The sequence below is a fragment of the Canis lupus genome, chromosome 21 (assembly GCF_003254725.2).
Source record: "Canis lupus dingo isolate Sandy chromosome 21, ASM325472v2, whole genome shotgun sequence".
Classification (NCBI taxonomy): domain Eukaryota; kingdom Metazoa; phylum Chordata; class Mammalia; order Carnivora; family Canidae; genus Canis; species Canis lupus.
This window is the reverse complement of record NC_064263.1, coordinates 49,998,355-50,020,341: the sequence shown is the minus strand read 5'-3', so window position 1 is coordinate 50,020,341 and position 21,987 is coordinate 49,998,355.

Here is a 21,987-nt window from a genome sequence, read left to right as displayed (position 1 = left end):
CTGCCCTTCCCTCCGTAATTTTAAAGTGTTATGCTTGCGCTGACATCTCCAAATCTCAGTTCAGGCCAGGCGAACCCAACAGCACCAGGCCACACCCACGCCCACAGGCCGGCTGCTAACCAGCCACCACGAGGCCTGAAGGCCTCCACTCCGGGTCTGGGCGAGCTGGGCCCGTAAGGAACTGTCACCGTGTGGTGACCCAGCAAGGGAGAAGTCAGCTCAAAGACAGTCGTGGAGCGGATCCCCAAGGGCTGGCAGGACGTGAGAGCTGCAGGCCCACAGCCCGGCGACTCCCACCCCCTGCTACTCAGGGCCTGTGTGGCCCCTTCCCTCGAGCAACCCGCTCCTACCACATGGAGACAGCACCAGGGACAGGAACTTGAGTTACAAAGGACGGTGACTTTTGTCCTGCTAACAGAGGACCTCTCGTCTCTTGCTGGCCTGGGTGAAACAGGAAGCAAGCTAGGGAGGTTTCTGTGGCGAGGACCTCAAAGTGGCTTCTTGTCCAGAGCCAGCAAGGAAGGAGGCTCTCAGGCCCACACACGTCGTGGAGCCGGATCCTCCCAACGGCCACCTACGTGGGCTCGGAAGCAGGCAGGTCCCCAGCTGAGCTCCTCAGTGACAGCCCAGCCCTGGCTAACGCCTCGCAGCTTCATGACAGACCTGGAAGCGGGGGACCCGCGACACCATCTCAGATCCCTACAGAAGGTGTAGATGATGGGACGTGTCTGTTCCAAGCGGCAGATTTGGGGTAGCGTGTTGCACAGCCATAGGTGACAAATAGGAGAAAGGAAAGAAGGCCAGATGCCACGACACGGAATGGAGGATGGAGGGGTGAAGCGCGGAGGGCCCCGCAACCACAGCCAAGAAACCCACCTTCAGTCTAAGCGCCCCGGGAAACCACTGGGGCCTTCTCAGCCCGGGGGACACGTGATCCCAATGACATTTTAGAAATGCGACACTGGTGGCTCCGAGGCCTTGAGACCCCATGGGACTGCTTTGTCGGTATTTTACATGTCTTCGTACCAAAGTTAAAATGGTTTATTCTTTCTTGAGAGGAAAGAATCGCTTCCGTCCTATTCATGAGTAGGACAGCTTTGGTTCCCCTTGGAATCAGCTACCCTGAGATCAAAAATTCCCTCCAGTTTGGGATGTTTTCTTTCTTTGTTAATTTTTTTGGAGGTGAATCTCGATTCACACGCAGTTGTAAGAAATAACACAGGGTGGGGGTTCCCACGTGCCCTTCATCTGCTTTCCCCAGTGGGATCATCCTAAATAACTGTAGCGCGACATCACAGCCAGGGGAGCGGCATTGGTCCCATCCACCCCCCTTACTCAGATTTCCCGAGAGCTGTGTGTGCGCCTGGAGTGTGTGTCTGCGTGAGTGTATTTAGTTCCACGTAATTTTGTCATACGTGACTTTTGTGATCACCCCCGCAGTTAGGGTAAAGAACAGTTCCACCACGGCCAGCATCCCTGCGCTACCCTTGTCAGCCAAGCTCGCTCGCCCTCTGCCTCCCGACCCGTCACCTTCAGCAAGCAACAGTCTATCCCCCCCCGGAATCTTGTCATTTCCCTATAACATTTGTCATGAATATTACACACGAAGAATCATATGGGATGCAGTCATTCACAATTACTTTCTCCCATGATCATCCTACAAAAAAAGGCATCCTGATTTTCTGTACTCAGTATAACTCCCTTAAAATCCATTAAAGTCCTTGCCATCACCGCAGTCCAGTCTTTTCATTTGCTGAATAGAACCGCACGGTTGAGCCAGGCCCTGACTTGCTTAAGCCCTCGCACGCCGAGGGCCATCGGCCTGTTTGCAGTTGTGGGCTATTGGGAAGAAGCTGTTACGGGAATTCCGGAGTGGGATGTACGTGAGCCTAAGCCATGACCTCCCTGGAATAAACGCCCTAAAACACGATTACTGGGCCAAATGGTAGCTGCATGTTTTGTTTTATATGAAACCGGCCAACGACGTTCCAGAGTGTCTGCACCATTTTACATTCTCACCAGCAGCGTGTGATCCGGTTCTTCGGCAGCCTCGCCAGCATTTGGTATTAGCAGTATTTTCGATTTATGCCATTTTGATAGGCTGATAGCGATACCTCATTGTAGTTCTAATTTACATCTTTCTACTGGCTAATGATGCTAAACATCTTTTCATGGGTTTGCCATCTGCATATTCTCCAGTCAAATGTCTATCGTGTTTTACCCATTATCTATTTTTTACTGTTGAGTGTTGAGTATTCCTTATACTTCCCTCGCCACCATTACTTTCAAATATATGCTTTGCAAGCATTTATACTACTCCATAGCTTTCACTGTCTTAGGTTCTTTCACAGGACATTCTGATAAAATCCACTTTATTAATTTTCCTTCTAATTGATATTTTTCTCTCAAGTCTAAAAACTCTACCTCGCTTAAGATCCCAAAGATTTTTTTTGCTATTTTTTCTAGATTTTTTTGAATTTAAATTCAATTTAATTAACATAAATTCTATTATTGGTTTCAGAAGTAGAATTTAGTGATTCATTAGCTGCATATAATACCCAGTGCTCATTCCATCAAGTGCCCTCCTTCATGCCCATCACCCATTTACCCCCCCAGCCACCTCCCCTCCAGCAAACCTCAGTTTGTTTCCTAAAATTAAGAGTCTCTTATGATTTGTCTTCCTCTCTGTTTTCATTTTATTTTTCCTTCTCTTCCTCTATGTTCATCTGTTTTGTTTCTTAAATTTCACATAGGAATGAAATCATATTTGTCTTTCTAAATTTTAAAATATTTGGGTTTTTAAAAAGATTTCATTTATTTATTCAGGAGAGACACAGAAAGAGAGAGAGGCAGAGACACAGGCAGAGGGAGAAGCAGGCTCCCTGCGGGGAGCTTGCTGTGGGACATCCCAGGACCCCGGGGTCACATCCTGAGCCAAAGGCAGGCGCTCAACCGCTGAGCTACCCAGGTGTCCCTAAAAGTTTGTTTCTAAATGCTTTTTTAGTTTTACGTTTTACATTTAAGTTCATAATCTACTGTGAATTAATTTTTTTCATAAGGTATAAGGTTTAATTGTTAAGTTTTGCCTATGGATGTCCAATTACTCCAGTCAGCATCAGCATGTGTTAACAAATCTGTCCCTCCTCAACTGAATTGCTTTAGCAATGGAAAAAGAAAATTCAGTTGATAGATATTCATATGTAAAAATTTAAAAATAATTAAAAAGATGGAGCACTTGGGTGGCTCAGTTAGTTAAGCATCCAACTCTTGGTTTTGGCTCAGGCCATGATCTCCTGGTAGGGAGATGAGCCCTGATGAGGGTTGTGACTTGCATAGCAGTGGGTTCCCTGCTCAGAGTCTGCTTCCCCTCTACCACTCCCCCTGCTTGAACATTCTCTCTCTCAAATAATAATTTTTTTAAAAATTAAAAAAAAATAATAATAAAAAGTTAGACTCCTACTTCATACCATATGTACAAATTATTTCAAAGTAGATCATAAGCCTAAATATAAGAATTAGAAGCATAGAAATCTTAGAAGAAAACAGAAGAGTAAATCTTTATAATATTTGATTAACATTTAGATATGATACCAAAAACACAAGGAAACTAAGAAAAAAACAGGTAAATTGGCCTCCATCAACACTGAAAATTTGTGTTTCAAAAGACACCATCAAGAAGTGAAAAGATAACCAATGGAATGGGATAATATATTTGAAAAATCATACATCTCTTAGGGATTTGTATCTAGAATATACAAAGAACACTATAACCCAACAAGAAAATAACCCAACTTAAAAAAAAATGGGCAACTGATTTGAAAATACATTTCTTCAAGGAATACATACAAATGGCAGATAAGCGTGCACACACACACACACACACACACAGAATTTTCTCATGGGAAAAAGACCAATCAAGACTACAGCAAGGTATTACTTCACACATACTAAAAATGGCTAAAATGAAAGGGAGAGATAATAAGTGCTGATAAGGATGTGGAGAAATTGAACTCTTCATTCAGTGCTAGTAGAATTCTAAAATAATGGAGCCTCTTTGGAAAACAGCTTGAGAGTTCATCAAAATATTAAACATATATGACCTAGCAATTCCACTCTAGGGAATACCCAAGAGAAATGAACACGTTTTTACATAAAAATGTGTCCACAAATATTCAAAGAGATATTATTCAGAATAACCAAAAAAAAAAAAAAAAGGCAAGCTGGAGCATGGGAACCAGAATACCAAGAAGTAGGTTCAACCCTAAGAGATGAATGAATAACTAGGTATATTCATACAATGTCATGTTTTAGCAACAAAAAGAGTCAAGAACTAGTACATGCTCTAAGTTGGATAAACTTTGAAAACATAATGCTAAGTGAAAGAAGCCGGTCCCCAAATAGCACATATTGGTTGATTTCATTTACATGAAATTTCTAGAATGGGCAAATTTATAGAGACAAAGAGTAGATTAGGATTTTCAAGGATTGAGTAGAAAAAATAGGGAGTCATTTCTAGTGGATACAAAGTATCTTTTAGGGGTGATGAAAATGTTTTAAAAATACATAGCGGTGATCGTTATAAAACTATGTGAATATTTTACAAACAAGATTTTTTTTTTTACATTTTAAAAGGTGAACTTTGTAGTATACAAATTATTATCTTGATAAATATGTTACATAAAACAAGAGAATCGGTTGGGTGTATTGACACGATCTGTTTCTGGTTCTTTTATTCGATTCCATTGATTTGTCGTGTATTCTTTGGCCGATACATTCTCTTCTGACGACTATTGCTATAATAAGCTAAAATGATTCCTCCCACTTTATTCTTCTATTTCAAAATTGTTCAAGCTAATCTAGGTCCTATGGATTTCCATATTAATTTTAAAATATTCTTGTCTACATCTACAAAAATCCTGCCTGTGATCTTGATAAAAATCACATGAAAGCTATAAATACATAGACAGCTCTATCATGCTGTATTTCCCAAATATATTTAACCCTGAACCCCTTTTTTAACAGAATAGCTAATATTACACAGAACATAATTTAAGAGCTCCTCATTTAAGTAAGTTTGCCAATGACAGAACCAGATTTATAAACGGAATTTAAAGATGTCTGGCATCTATATCTAATTTCTGAGAACTGCCACGAATCCAGATTTTATTACAGGTGACAGATAATTTATTTAAAATTATGAATTTGGCTATGTTTACATCCTATATATTTTTAGGTAATTTGACGCTTTAAGAAATTTATCTATTATTTTGTGAACTGACAAGATCAGGCAAAGGTGCTAGAGGCTACCGGATGGAGGACTAGGGTAGAAATTATGATTTATATAAGGAATTCAGCATTCCCAGGCTTGAGCAGCAGAGTGTGATGAGAGAAATATTCTAAATAAGTAATGAAAAGTGAAAAAAAATAAAATGAGAAAGCTGGCAGAGGAATAATCAAAAGTTTATTGGATCAGAAGTCCAGACATTTATTTATTGGTCCTGTTTATTGGCCTTATTCCTTGTTGCTAACTAGATGTGTGAAATAGGTCAACTTCTTAATTTCCAGGAGTTGCTTTTCCTCCTACATATGATGAAATAGTCAGCATTTAGTAGTCACTATGAGAATAATGTAGGAATTAGAAGGATTTGGGGCTGAATCCTGACTCTGCCACTTCCTTACTCTGTGACCCTGGACAAGTCACACGATCTCCTGAAGCTAGCGTCCTCATAGAATTCCTACGGGGATTAAATAAGATACTGCATATAAAGTACTTAGCAAATAAAAAAATGTAGCTATTATCACTCAGGGACTGAATTCATTAATGATCAAAGTACCTGTCGTGGAATTAGACTGCCTTTGCTTTTTATCCCATATCCATCATTTGTTAGCCACTGAACTCCAACAAATAAATATTCTGAGCCTCAATTCTTTAGTCTATAAAATGTCGATAATAAAGTTTCTATCTCTTAAAGGTTCAGTGAATATTAAAATAATGCATCCAGGTAGAGGTTTAGCTTAGACCCAGACACTTATGAAGCAGTAAATAAATGTCTGACATAATCAACATTAAAGATATTCAAATAAAAATAGGCAGTTCCCATAGACTAGTAGTGTTAGGGCTACAATCTAGTTACTGAGCAGTCATCGCTGCAAATATTAATACACTTTGGACACTCGATAAATGAAGAAATGGACATAGAAACACAGGAATGCCCACATTGAGACTCAGCAGTTTTCAACAGCCTACCAGGTGCAAGATGTAGCAACAGACACCGCACGAACGGTCACGCGTGAGCTCCTTTAGTGATAGGACTAGGACTGTTACCCTCGTTACCCTCTCGACCTTCACCTCTCTGCCAGACTGCATTTCTCACAGTTCACATCCCAGTTTTCCAGTGTCTCACATTCAGGCTTTCTGTATTGGTGGAGAAGCCCAGGTTTATGTGGCACTCACAAAATTCACCTCACACTGTTTGCACCTCTGCTGGGAGCAGTGGTCTTATGACCAAGTGCTGCAATGTTCACAGATGGCCACACTACATGTGCACCCGGAATTTCCTGAGGCGGAATATTGCATCCTATTCAGGAAATGGGCTTTTTCTCCTGAAGTAAAAATAATCCTTTCGCATTGTGACATGGAGTTAGGTATCTCAACATGAACTTGGAGAAAAAGTCCCATGCAGATACACTGCATATCTTTTCTGCAGACTGGCTCATTATTATTATTTTATTGAGACTTTAAGATCTAGGGATAATCCTTGCTAGAAAAATAAAAACTTACTTCCAAATATACTTCTTGTTTTGTACTGCCCATCTACAGTGGCCAGATAAAATACAGTATGCACAGCAAAATTTGAATTTCTAATAAATAGCAGTGTCTACATGTAAGATACTACACATATTGCAAAGGACATATACATATTAACTTTTTAATCTGCAACTATAATTTAACTGTGTCCTATATTTTTATTTTCTAAATATGGCAATGCTAGGGTCCAACAGTCAAAATTTATTTAATATTTTTTCTTTCATCATCTCGAAACTCTAAAAGTTTAGAGAATGTATCTTGTCTTATGCGTGATTTTCTCCTAGTGTCCAGCACAGAACCTGACCTATTATAGATATTTAACATGTACATATGGATTAAAATGGAATAGACGAAAAATTCTTTAATTAAAGAAATTAAGTTTTCAGGAAAGAAAAAATATATTTTAAAATGAAATAGATGAAAAATTCTTTAATCAGAGAAATTAAGTTTTCAGGAAAGAAAATATATATTTTTAAATTATTTATTTATTTATTCACAAACGACACACACACAAAGAGAGAGTGGGAGAGAGAGAGAGAGAGGCAGAGACACAGGCAGAGGGAGAAGCAGGCTCCATGCAGGGAGCCCGACGTGGGACTCAATCCTGGGTCTCCAGGATCACGCCCTGGGCTGAAGGCAGCGCTAAACCGCTGAGCCACCCAGGGATTCCAAGAATATATTTAACTAGAAATTTAGACTGCTATTGGATAATCATGTAGCTTGAGGACTAATCTTACAAAATTACAAAAAGTAAAAGAGAAAGAATATGCCTGCCTGGTCACTCATATTTGGGAAAATCTCCTGTAGCAATCAGTGGTGCAACATATGTCAAAGCCATAGAACCTATAATATTCTTGTTAATGAAGTAACTAATAACCCTAATGTTTGACACAAATTTTTATCATCCATTCAGGCGTCATTGACTCACCAGACCTTTTTTCTCTTCTTTTGCATGTTAGCAAAATTCACGATGCTAATTCTAAAAGAATTTTGGATCATGAGTGGCAGTCTCAAGTCACGTGAAAATTTTCAGTTTTATTTTCTATCATGTTTTTTATACTGTGTTTAAAGTAAGTTTTTGACTAGGTAGTTAAGCTTTTAAAGTCACAAACAATAATCAAAAAAAGAAGCAAAACTTGTAAGATATTAGTCCATGTTAAATGGGATAAAGGCAGATTAGGAGGTAGGAGCTGAGTTCTATAAGTACAAAAGGTACAGGTATTGGTAATGTCCTATGAGCACACTGGATCTACCTGAGAGAAGAACCAAGTCCTAGACAAAAGGACCTACAGAAGAATATCAGAAGTGATTTACAAGTACAAACAGCAACATTTCTATTCCTCTGGGTGATCATCACAAAGTGTTTTTCAAGAGGTCGTAAGCTTTTTTTTTTTTTTGGTCAGATGAGAATCTATTTCCCTTACATCTCAAAAGAATATTCTGATTTTACTCATGTAAACTGCTCCTCCTCCATTGCACATTATCCTAGTAAGCTGTCTTTCAAGGTGTTCGGTTTTCCATGGCAAAAGTGGGCGCCTGACAAACCTAAATCAGATTCCTTGACTTAAATTTGAATCTTACTCGAGTGACACAAAAGCTGAAAATAATTTTAAATTCATTCATCCCTATATGGTGCTTCTCTGAAGAGAATATGCATCTGAACTACCCGTACCCAAAAGATGTTCCTATTCCTGGGATATCCTTCTAAAACATTCCTCTTTGTCTGAATTAGCAAGAATGTTCTGTGCTTGAATCCATGGGTCCTAATAGTTAGTAGTCTGGTAGGGATCAACTAGGCGTGTAGAGTGGATGGGAATCATGTCTATCACAGCTGAGTAGTATTAGCACTGTGTAGTATCAGCACGCCTGATATTCCATGAAAGCTTTTAGTAAGAAGCAACACTAGTGCCCAGAAGCAGCCCCAGTAACAGAAGCATTTGGGAAGCCACTATCTCTTATTTTCAAATACGAATGTCTGTAGAAAGCTAGAACTACGAGAGGAAGCAATGTGGTGAACGTCACACGGTGGCTCCGGTGATGTTACCTGTTTCCTTAGAGAACTGTCTAGGGGGATACTTTGAGTGGAGAATGAGCTAGATATTCCATTATACGGGTCTGATAGTTATTAAGCTTTATGATCTAAGCTCCAAACCACTCTTGTAGGGGGTTCTTGGTGAAGCATGTATGCTTTACCAGGTGGTTCTCTATTAGGTTCTGCAATAAATGGTTTTAAAGGGATACTGCAAAGATAAAGGAACTCATCCCTTCCTCTTCTGTTCTACTGCGGTCAGCATCTCCCTGGCAACTGTCCCTTCTTACCAGCAGGACTTGTTACTCCAAGTTTCCATTTTTTCCTCATAGCCCCAGAACAAGTTTCATAGAGTTCTTTCTGAGATGTAGCACTGTGGGTTTCTGAGGTACCAATTCAAATTGGGTCATGCTCAGAGGTCTGATTCTTAGTTGCACAGAAGCTCTTTTTGCTCCTGAGTACTACAATCAGCACCCATATTTCTGAGGTCTATCTGCAAGCCCCACCTAGCCTCTCCTGTAAACTTCGGGGTTCTAAACATCACAGTGCCATCCTCTAGTTTCTCCTTTCCTAAAAATGGTGGCTGCTTCTGGAAGATAGATAGTATCTCTGTGTCACTTCTGAGTTCTCCTCTTGCCTTTCCAGTCATGTCCATTAATGTCCAATTAGCCAATTCCTTACATAGGACCTTTGCTGCTAAAATAACTGATGTGTATCTATTTCCTTGATGGAACCCATATGACTCTTGATGCATCAAGTACCATATATCGAGTGGTTCTACCAAGTAGACTCTCACAGAAGATTCTGAAATTAATGTCGTTGTAGTCTTGAAGACCTTGAACACAATCAGAAACAAGCTGCCAGTTGTTCCTGTTTCTCTTGCCATGCAATAAATGACCCCAGAATTTAATTGTATAAGCAACAATTTTATTTTATGCTTTTGTGGGTCAGGAATTTGGGAAGGCTCATCTGGTTGATTCTTATATATAATATGTTATGTGTCTCCAGTCAGATGTCAACTAGGCTGCAGTAATCTGGAGCTCAACTAGGTTTAAAGTTTTTAGACCAGAGATTGTCAGGCAAATCTTTTCCTCAAAGGGAAAAGTAGTAAATATTTTAGATTTTACGGGTCTTATAATCTCTACTGCAACTACCTAATTCTTTTTTTTTTTTTTACTAAAATATTTTATTTTATTTTATTTTTTTTTAATTTATTTTTTATTGGTGTTCAATTTACTAACATACAGAATAACCCCCAGTGCCCGTCACCCATTCACTCCCACCCCCCGCCCTCCTCCCCTTCAACACCAAAGAAACAAACAATCCAATCATGAAATGGGCAAAAGACATGAAGAGAAATCTCACTGAGGAAGACATAGACATGGCCAACATGCATATGAGAAAATGCTCTGCATCACTTGCCATCAGGGAAATACAAATCAAAACCACAATGAGATACCACCTCACACCAGTGAGAATGGGGAAAATTAACAAGACAGGAAACAACAAATGTTGGAGAGGATGCGGAGAAAAGGGAACCCTCATACACTGTTGGTGGGAATGTGAACTGGTGCAGCCACTCTGGAAAACTGTGTGGAGGTTCCTCAAACAGCCAACTACCTAATTCTGACATTTTAGTACAGAAGTAGTCATAGACAATATGCATATGAATTGATGTCTTTATTCTTATAAGATAGTTTAAAAAAATAGGTAGAGGGCTGATTTGGCCCATTGGCCATGATTTGCTAATCCCTACTCTAGATGGATCTGTCAGATGAATGGTAATTATTCCTGGCTATGACCTGGGGGTTAATCTGGAAAGTTGCCAAAAACACCTGTATGTGAACCCTCTATAAGAGTCAGCTTAGAGAACAAGAGTCAGCTCTATAAGAGTCAGCTTAGAGAACAAGAAGAATGATGCTCATTCCATTTGGAAGAATAATTCTGCTCTCACTCAAATATTATAGTCATAAACAAAACAATAACAACAACAAAAGGATAAATTAATAAAAGAATGAAAGAGAAACATATGGAAAAATGATGGCTGATAGCATTCAAAAATTAATAACAGAAACAAAGTCACAGAGTCAGAATGCACAGAACACAGCAAGCAAGGAAAACAAAAAAAAGACTCCTAGGTATATTGTAATAAAACTGCAGAAAACCAGAAAAATATATTGAAAATAGTTATGAAAAATAACATCTTACCTATAAAAGAACAAGGATAAGAGTTAAAGTGAGATTTCCATCAGAAATCATGGAAATGAGAAAATGATGGAAAATACTTAAGTTTTGCAAATCTAGAATTTGCACCAGCAAAAATTATTCCTTAAAACCGTAAAAGACCTAAAGACTTTCTCAAATAGAAACAGTAGGAATTCATTACTAGCAGACTTACTCTGTAAGAAATGTTAAAAGAAGTTTTTGGGGAGAAGGAAAATGGTAAATGTGCAAAATAGGTCTACATAAAGAAAGGAAGAACATCAAATAAGAAACAATGTAAGGTAAAATATTTTTCTTAATTGGTCTAAAAATGTTTAAATGAATAATAGGAATACTGGGGTGACTATAGCATAAAGATAAGTGAAATTAACAGGAATGTTCTAAGGAAGGGATTGGAAATGCTGTAATACTATATCATAAGGTATCTGCATTACATATTAGTATAGTGTAGTGATAGTGTTACTGAAAGTGCATAGACAAGGTAAAAATGTATATTGAAAATTCTAGGAGATCCCTGGGGGGCTCAGTAGTTTAGCGCCTGCCTTTGGCCCAAGGCACGGTCCTGGAGTCCCGGGATCGAGTCCCACGTCGGGCTCCCCGCATGGAGTCTGCTTCTCCTTCTGTCTGTGTCTCTGCGCCTCTCTCTCTCTCTCTCTCTGTCTATCATGAGTAAATAAATAAATCTTAAAAAAAGAAAATTCTAGAGCAACAATTTGATTTTTAAAAGAAATATAACTGATATACTAAAAGAGGAGATAAAATGTAATAAAATTAAATGCTCACTTATAACAAGTAAAGATGCAAGTCGGTAGAGCAAGAAGAAAACAAACAACAAATACAATATATAGAAAGTAGTCACAAACATGGTTGATAGTAATCCAACTACACTAATAATCACTTTAAATGTGAATGGTCTAAATACACTTATTAAAAGGCAAAGATTGGCAGATTTGAGAAAACAGAAACAAAAAACAAGACCTTACTAAATGTTTTTTTAAAATTTTTAAAAATGTTTTGCTTTACCTACCCCTGTATCTAGGGCTGACTTTTCAATGGAGCACAGCAAGGGAGCTACTCTGTTACATGTGAAACACTGACCCAGAAGCAGGTCATCTAGGAAATGCATTTTAAGTATAAAGTATTTGATAGGTTAAAGATGAAATAGAAAATAAACCATGTTAACATTAACCAAAAGATCTTAAGAAATCCAAAGTAGCTATATTAATTTTCAACAAAGCATATTTCACAAGAAAAATTATAGGGTCTAAAGAGGGGCATTACATTACGATAAAAGGGAAAATCTTACAAAAAAAAATAATGCAACAATCTTTAACATGTATGTCCCTAACAACAGTTTCATAATACGTGAGCCCAAAACTGAGAGAATTGAAAGGAGGAAAAGACAAATCTACTACTATACTTCGAGTCTTCAGCACTGCTCTTTAAGTAAATGATAGATCAAGCTGGCAGAAAATCAGTAAGGACACAGTTGACTTGAATAGCATTATCAATCAACTTGACCTAATTGACATTTATAGAATACTCCTTTCAGCAACAGCAGAATACACATTCTTCTCAAACTCATACAGAATATGAATGAAACTAGAATAAAGATCTCATTCTGGGCCAAAAACATACTTTAACAAATTTAAGATGATAAATCATGCAAAGCGTGTTCTCAGACCATAATGCAATTTAGGTGGAAATTAGTAATAGAAAGGTAGCTGAAAAATACCCAAATATCTAGAGATTAAATAACAGAGTTCTAAATAACCCTTGGATCAAAGTGAAAGTCACTCTGACAAAGAAAAATATTTAAACGTTTTAAATTTAAACAAAAATAAAAATGCAATTTATCCAAAGCTGTGGGATGTTGTGAATGTTGTGCTTGAGGAGGAATTCATACCACCAAGTGCATATTTGAGAAGAGAAGAAAGATCTAAAAATCAATAATCTAAACTTATATTTTAGGACTAGTGAAGGAAGAGCAATTTAAGCCTAAAGCAAGAAGGAAATAAATAATAAAAATTAGAGAATAAATCAATAAAAATAAATTACAATCAGGTTAAGAAAATAAAGAAAATCAATAAAACCAAAAATAGGTTCTTTGAAAATATAAAAATAATTGGTAATCCTCTAGCCAGGTGGATAACAACAACAAAAAATAGACACTAAATCACCAATAACAAAATTAAACCATTATTGGCCCCATGGGCATAAAATAATAAATAACAATAACAATAATAAAGGAATACAACAAACAACTCTGTGCCCACAAGTTTGATAACTCAAATAAAATAGGCCAAATTTTTAAACACAGGAGCTACCGAAACTTACACGAGAAATTGATATGAGTAGATCTACATCTACTAAAGAAATCAAATTAAAAATGAATACATCTTAAAAGAAGAAACACCTAATTCTGATGGTTTCTCTAGTAAATTCTACCAAATACTTACAAAGAATTTTTTTTTTCCAGAAAGGAGGGAACACTTCCTAACTCATAATATAAGGCCAGCATTACCTGATACCCAATCAGATAAAGATATTACAATAAAGGAAAAGTATGGATCACTAACTGAAGCGCCTAAATGTAAAATTTGCACCAAAAGATCAGAAAATTGAGTCTTAACTGTGTAGAAAAATATTATGCAGTGACTAAATAGAGTTTATTCCAGGTATGAAAGACTGATTACTCAATATTCAAAAATCATCAATTCAATCCACTGTATCAACAGGCTAAAAAAGAAAAAGCATATAATTACATCAATTGATGCTTAAGATTATTTGACAAACTACAACAGTAATTCATGATAAAAACTCTAAGCAAACTAGAAATAGAGGGAAATGTTCTCATTTTATTAAAAATATAATCTAACCCTACCCCCTCAAAAATACCTCCTATAGCTAACACCAGATCTAATGGTGAGAAAACTACTTATTTTAGGAAGTGGAGAAAATTTAAATAGATGGGGATATCTTAGAGTGTTGAAACTATTTTGTATGGTCTGTAGTGATGGAGTCATACTACTTTACAGCACAAAGACCAAACTTGAACGCATGCAAAATTTTAATAACCATTTACAAATTAGAAAATCTCATGCTTGCTTGGGCAGCCCTGGTGGCGCAGCAGTTTAGCACTGCCTGCAGCCCAGGGTGTGACCCCGGGGTCTTGGGATCGAGTCCCATGTCGGGCTCCCTGCATGGAGCCTGCTTCTCCCTCTGCCTGTCTTTCTCTCTCTCTCTGTCTCAATAAATAAATAAAATATTTTTTAAAAATCTCATGCTTGAATGCAGAATGTGACAAAACCATGTAAGCATAGTAAAAATATATGAAATCAACTTACTGAAGGAGGGGCTGAGAATGATGCTGATGTTAGTAATTTTGGAAATACGTACAACCTATAAGACTAAGGGCAAAAGGAAATATACATAAGAGTAACACTGTAGTTGATATATTTTTTTCCCCCGCATAGGAACAGGGTGACAATTCTAATAATGCTGCAAATGTACACTGAATTGAACAATTATGTTTATGTATGGAAATGGTGGGAGCCAGATTTCTTACTGTTGGACTGGGTGGTCAGAGGCAAGGAAAGAGAGAGTCTATGTGATCCATGTGATAATGGATTAGAATCTGAGACATAAGGATGAATTCATGTTCAGTTTAATATAGATACAAGTGGTTGCAAAAATCATTTTTTTTGCATGAGTAAGTATTAATAGCCAAGTATATATACATTTGGTAGCATTTATATATATATTTCTTCGGTCTGTCAACTGAGAGAGCCTATAAGCAACAATATCCTAGTAGCAACAAGCACCCCTAGCACTCAGATCTTGGTTTCTAATACCATATTCCTGTGCAAGGACCCAGAAAATCATTTGAGAAATGGCTGATCTGAAAGTAGGGTAGGGTACATACAAGATAAGCCTGAAGTTCAAGAAAGGTGAAACATACACACCTACACACACACACACACACACACACACACACGGTGGGCGTATATGAAGTAAGTACAGAAGCCAACTGAAAGAGCCCCCGAAAGCCATAGCTAGAACACTTTGAGCAACAAGCTAAGTATTAAATAAGTACTAGATTTTTAACCCAAAGTATAAAATAAATATCCATATACTGATACAAATATCCAATTTGGTACTGATATATGATTGAATAAACAAACGGGAGAATGAGCAAATGTCTCATGCAGAAGAATTTCAAGTAATGTATGGAGATACTCTGCTCTCAGAGACGGGGAACATAACTCCCTGTTCCTTAGTGTGGGCTCTGCACAGTCAATACACTCTTCCACAAAAGTGTGGTAAACAGAGGGATCTTTACAGTATATAAATACGGCATACAGTACCTCAGCCATGTGATCAAGTAACATTAATAATGGTAAGTCATGTTGATCATAGGCATCCTGGATCTGATGTAATAAAAAGTGGCACTTATCTCTATTTTTCTTTCTTCTAAAATTGTAAAACTCTGGTGAAATCATGAAAAAAAAAAACAGACAAATCCCAACTGGAGGACATTCTATAAATACATGACAAGTATTCCTCAAAAATGCCAAAGTCATCAACAACAAAATGAATGTGAGAAATTGTCACAGTAAAGAGAAGCCAAAGAAGGTATTAAGATTAAATACAAGATGATATCTACAAAGGGATCTCAGGACTGAAAAAGGATGTTAGATAAAAACTAAAGGAGTCCTAAGAAAAAAGGAGTGTGAACTTTACTTATTAATAATATATCAGTATTGGATCATTAATTTTAATAAATTTTTCATAAAATTTAAGATGTTAAAGATGGGTTAATTTAGGATGGGGTATATTGTAACTCTGTACTACCTTTGCAACTTTATTTATTTTTTTAAGATTTTATTTATTCCTGAGAGACACAGAGAGAGGCAGAGACACAGGCAGAGGGAGAAGCAGGCTCCATGCAGGGAGCCCAATGGGGGACTCAATCCCAGGACCCTGGAGTCACACCCTGAGCCCAAGACAGACGCTCAACCACTGAGCCAACCGAGTGCGCCTGCAACTATATTTAAAATAAACAAATAAATACATACATGGGGTGCCCTGGTGGCTCAGTCAGTTTAGTGTCTGACTCTTGATTTTGGTTCAGGTCGTGATCTCAGAGTCATGAGATTGAGCCCTGAGTCAGGTTCCACACCCAGTTTAAGATTAGATTTTTGTCCTTCTCTTCCAATCCTCCTCACTCTACCTGGGCATGCTCTGTCTCTCTAAAATAAATAAAATAAATAAAAATTTAAAATAAATAAATAAAGCACAGACTGAATCACCACTGGGTAGAGTACTACAATAGGCCTTTAACTGCATAGTCCATCAAATTAAATGACCTTTGAAGTTTCTTTGCATGATTTTTTTTTTAGTAAACTTGTATTCTTTACACCTTGTTTTACTATTCAAACACAGAAAAACATGGGAAATATGCACTTGGGCTAATCTCAAAATTAAAAAGAGAAATAATTAGGTAACAAAATAAAATTGTAATCAGAGAAATGAGATCTAGAGACAACCATGTGACCTGAATTCCTAAGGAAAGTAGAATTCCTGAAGTGGCTCACCTATGGCCACCACAAAGTTGCCATCAGGAAAGAAGAAATCCTCTAGAATTATAATGAACTGTTAAAGGCCACCTGTAAGCTTGAGTTAGTTCAGAAAAGTGGGGGATGAGAACTCCAGACACAGGAGTTTATGTACACACACTAGCTCTTTTCCTTAAGCCTTTACCTGATGTTCCCAAGGAAGACTAGGTGTGGGGCAGGAGACCTGAAAAAGTCCCCTGTGGTGATACAAACCCAAGGAAGGCATTCTGATCAGCAACTCTTAAGGGAAAGGAACTGTCACACCTTCCCTGGACCCATAAAGAGAAAGCTTTATGTTCCACTGGGGCAGGAACTGCCCACTTAAGACCACATAAGAGGCAGAATTAGATGCCATGGGGAGGAGAGGCAAACATACTAAAAATGTCCACCACCTCCAGAGGCCCACATGTGCAGGACTAGCCTACGACGAAGGCTGGGCTAGAACAAAGAATGCCTCACTTCCACCTTGGGAATGTGTTGCAATGGCCTACTGGTGAGGAAGGGACAGGAGCACGGAGAGCTATCTCTTCTATAGCTTGGATGTGCAGGGAGAACTGAAAGCCAAGGATAAGGCTCAATCACTGAACAAATCTTTCTGGTGCTCCGACTCCTATCTTAAGCCCAGAAAAACAGCATGGCACTTCAAGAGGACTTGGAGGCTCCCAGTGCACCTGGGATAATGATAACAACAAAATCCAAACCCAACTCAATTCCTTGAATAGACAGATTCAACTTCCTACTCTAACAGCCCGACAGAAGAAAAATATATACTCGTTTCCAGATGTAAATACTCTTTAGCTCAGTGTCCACTAAGATACATTAAAGAAATAAGAAAATCAACTAATTATCAAGACAGCGAAGTATAAGCTGTGTGACTTTTTCTGGTCTAACCTGAAGCAATGCAAGGACCGCACCTATGCAGCTCCTATTTGTTACAAAAAAGTCATTTATCCCAATCAAGATAAAAAAAAAAAAATTGAGACCTGGACTCCACTTGTCTTTAGCAAGAGTGTCAAAGAAGTGGTAGAGATGTTTTAAGGCCACCATACTTATAATCAATGTCATGCGATAGCATCGTAATTCATAGAGTTATGATCTGTATTTTGTATGTTTTGAAATGTCAACAGAAGCCAAGTGCCCTGGCATGTAAAGTAGTTGTTGCATTTAACCAATAGGATAAATGTATTTTATTAGAGAACACTGGAGAGGTTCCAGAAAAAAAGAAAGAAAATGATGGGCTTCATTCTTAAAACTCTCAAATAAATTAGTCAGAAACAGAACCAGAGAGTTTCTATAGTGGTCCTAACAGACCTCTTTTTTTCCCCCCTTTTAGACTCAGTGAAAATCAGGTCTAGAACTTAATTGAATGGACTATAAAATGAAAAGGAAAGTTTACTTTACAGACACACCATTTGCTCATATAAAAATAGAGCGTTGTTTAGGAAGGACTGGGAACCTGAGGCTTAGGTTTGGACTCATATAAAACTGGAACATTTTGAACTCTTAAGTTACTCAGAGAATTCTTTGCCTATGGAAGAGACCTGGCATCCAGTGTCTGAAGAAAGTTCTTTACCTTTTCTGAAGACATTTTGGTGACCTTGCCTGGGACAGTTGACTTGGAAAGGGCGCCTAGACCTCTCAAGACCTACTCTAACCCTCTCTCATTGTCAGCAGACCCATGTTATGGGGCAAGTCTCAGTTTGTATCAGCGGGATGTATCTCAGTAAGGACCAGTACAAGTCCGACCCAGGAGGAAATATCTCATACACCAAAACAATTGCAACACTTCCCTATCTTATGTCAGCAGAGTCCAGATAATATGTGTCAATTACTGCAAAAGCTAGGAGATAGAGGAAAAAGAAATTTGCATATTGAATGTATTAATGGGGCTCACCTATCACAGTTGGTAAGTTAATGTGTTAGCTCATTCAGTCCAAAGTATCTTGGAAGTGAGGAAGATGATGGTGGAATGGGAGGACCCCAGGCTCGCTTCCTCCCACCAACATAGCTAGATAACTATCAAATTATCCTATTTACCCCCAGAAATTGACCTGAAGATTGACAGAACAAACTACAACTAAAAAGAGAGAAGAGACCACATCAAAGAAGTTTGGAAAAGTGGAGACACAGTAGAAGGGAGAAACAGATCAGCAGGTGCTGTGGAATGGAGGGGGACCGGGCAGCACAGAAACAATGAATGATCTGAAGAGTGCCTGGGGCACACAGTGGTGAGATTATTTGCTCTTCTTGGAGTGCATCCCTGGGAGGTAGAATTATCTCCAGGAATGGATGAGGTGGCTTGTGCCATTTCCCTTCCCTGCCCCCTGCACAAAGCAGTGCAGTGCCAACACGGGCTGTCCAACTTGCATACCCCAGGCCCCACATACCTGCACTTTGGTGGAGTTGCCCTTTTTAGTCAAGCTTGTGTCAGTCCCAGCATGACAGGCCCCTCCTACAGAACAAACCCCTGCCCACACATGTCTCCTGACCAGAGAGTTGTGCAAGGCCTCAGTTCTGATGGAAGTGGTAGCAGGTCTTGTTTCACAAGCAGATCAAAGCACATCTGTTGGAAACTCATCACACTCAGGCCAGTGAGCAAACATTGCCCACAGCAGGGGAGGAGAGCCTCTGCAGACAACTGGCCTGAAGGATGGAGAAGCCAAAACACAATAGCAGAGCGCACAACAGAGACACGCCCTGAAGTGCCAGGCTCTGGGCACTACGTGACTTCTTCTTCATAAGATGATTATTTTCAGCAGCAGGAGACATAACTGGCTTTTCCAACACAGAAAAAGGCAGAGACTTAAACAAAAGGTGAAGACAGAGGAATTTATCCCAAATGAAAGAGCAAAGCAAGGCCATGACCAGAGATCGAAGTGAAACAGATATAAATAACCATGCCTGATGGAGAATTTAAAGCAACAATCGTAAGCATGCTCACTGGGTTTGAGAAAAGCAGAGAAGGCATCAGTGAGGCATTTACCACAGGGATGAAACAGTTAAAAAGGAACCAATCAGAGATGAAGAATGCAATAAACAAGTTTGGAAACAGGCTTAATGCAATGAAACAGGCTGGAAGAAGCAGAGGAATGAATTAGCGCCACAGAAGACAAAATAATGGAAAGTAATGAAGCTGAATAAAAGAGAGAAAGAGGAATTATGCAACATGAAAATAGACTTAGGGAAATCAACAACTCCATGGAACATAATATAATTCATATAGGAGTCCTAGAAAAAGAATGGAGAGAAAATTCATTTGAAGAAATAATAGCTGAAAACTTCCCTAATCTAGGGAAAGAAATAGACATCCAGATGCAAGAGTCACAGACACTACCCATCAAAGTCCACAAAAGCAAGTCAACACCAAGACATATTGTTATGATATTTAAAAACATATACATAGTGATAGGGATGCCTGGGTTGCTCAGTGGTTAAGCGTGTGCCTTCAGCTCTGCATGTGATTCTGGAGTCCCAGGATCGAGTCCCACGTCGGGCTCCCTGCATGGAGCCTGCTTCTCCCTCTGCCTGTGTCTCTGCCTCTCTCTCTCTCTCTGTCTCTCATGAATAAATAAATAAAATTTTCAAAAAATGGTGATAAAGAAAAGTTCTTAAAAGCAGCATGAGAAAAGGAGTGCTTAACTTACGAGGGAAAGCACGATGGGTAGCTAGAGATTTTTCAACAGAAATTTGGCAAGCCAGAAGGGAGTGTCATGATATCTTTGAACTGCTGAATGGGAAAAATGTGCAGCCAAGAATATTTCATCCTGCAAAGCTATCATTCAGAATGGAAGGAAAGATAAATAGTTTCCCAAATAAAAACTAAAGGAATTTGTGACCACTAAGCAAGGCTTGCAATACATACTAAAGGGGACTCTGAGTGGAAAGAGACCAAAAGTGACAAAGACAGGGAAGAATCAGAGAAAATCTCCAGAAACAACAAAATAAGTAATAAAATGGCAATAAATGCACATCTATCACTAATTACTTTGAATGCAAATGGACTAAGCATTCTGATTAAAGGACATGGGGGAAAAGAAAACAACAGACACATCAATGTGCCACTTATAAGCAATTCATTTTAGACCTAAAGACACCTGCTGATTAAAAATAAGTGTGGGAGAAACAGCTATCAAAAAATTGGATATGAAAAGAAAGCCAGAGTAGCAATATTTACATCAGACAAACTAGACATTAAAAAAATATATTGTAAAAAGAGACAAAGAAAGGCACTAACTGATCTTAATGGGAAAAATCCAACAAGGAGACACTAGAACTATAAATATTTATACACCCAACTTGGGAGCACCGCAATATATAAAACAGTTAGTAACAAACATAAAGGAACTAAATGATAATAATACAATAATAGCAGGGGACTTTGACACCCACTTACATCAATGGACAGATCATCTAAACAGAAAATAAACAAGGAAACAACATCCTTGAATAGCATACTGGACTAAATGGACTTAACAAATATTCACAATATTCCAGTCCCAAAACAGCAGAATACACATTCTTTTTAAGTACACATTCCCCCAAAAATCACATATTAGGTCACAAAATAAGCCTTATCAAATACAAAAGATTGAAGTCACACCATGCATGTTTGCTGACCACTGTGAAACTACAAGTCAACCAAAGGAGAAGTCTGGAGGGGTACCTGGGTGGCTCAATCTAAGTATCCAACTAAGCCAGCTCAGGTCATGATCTCGGGATCATGAAATCAAGTCCAATGTCAGGCTCTATACTCAGCACAGAGTCTGTCCTTCTCCCTCTGCTCCTCCCCTTGCTTGCTCAGCTCTAAAATGAATAAATAAAATCTTTAAAAAAAAAAAAAGGAAAAATCTGGAAAAGACCACAAAGGCACGGAGGTTAAACAACATGCTACTGAACAATGAGTGAGTCAACCAGGGAGTTAAAGAAGAAATTTTTAAAAATACATCAAAACAAATGAAAATGAAAACACAATAGTCTAAAATCTTTAAGATGCAGCAAAAGTGGTCCTAAGAGGGAGGTATATAGCAATATAAGCTTACCTCAAGAAGCAAGAAAAATCTCAGAAAAACAACCTAACCTTCCCTCTAAAGGATCTAGAAAAGGAGCAACAAATGAAGCCTAAAGTCAACAGAAGGAAGGGAATAATAAAGATTAGAACAGAAATAAATAATATAGAAACAACAACAAAAAACAGTAGAACAGATCAATGAAACCAGGATTTGATTCTTTAAAAAATTCAATAAAATTGATAAACCTCATGCTAGACTTATCAAAAAGAAAATAAAAAGAACCCAAATAAGTAAAATCAC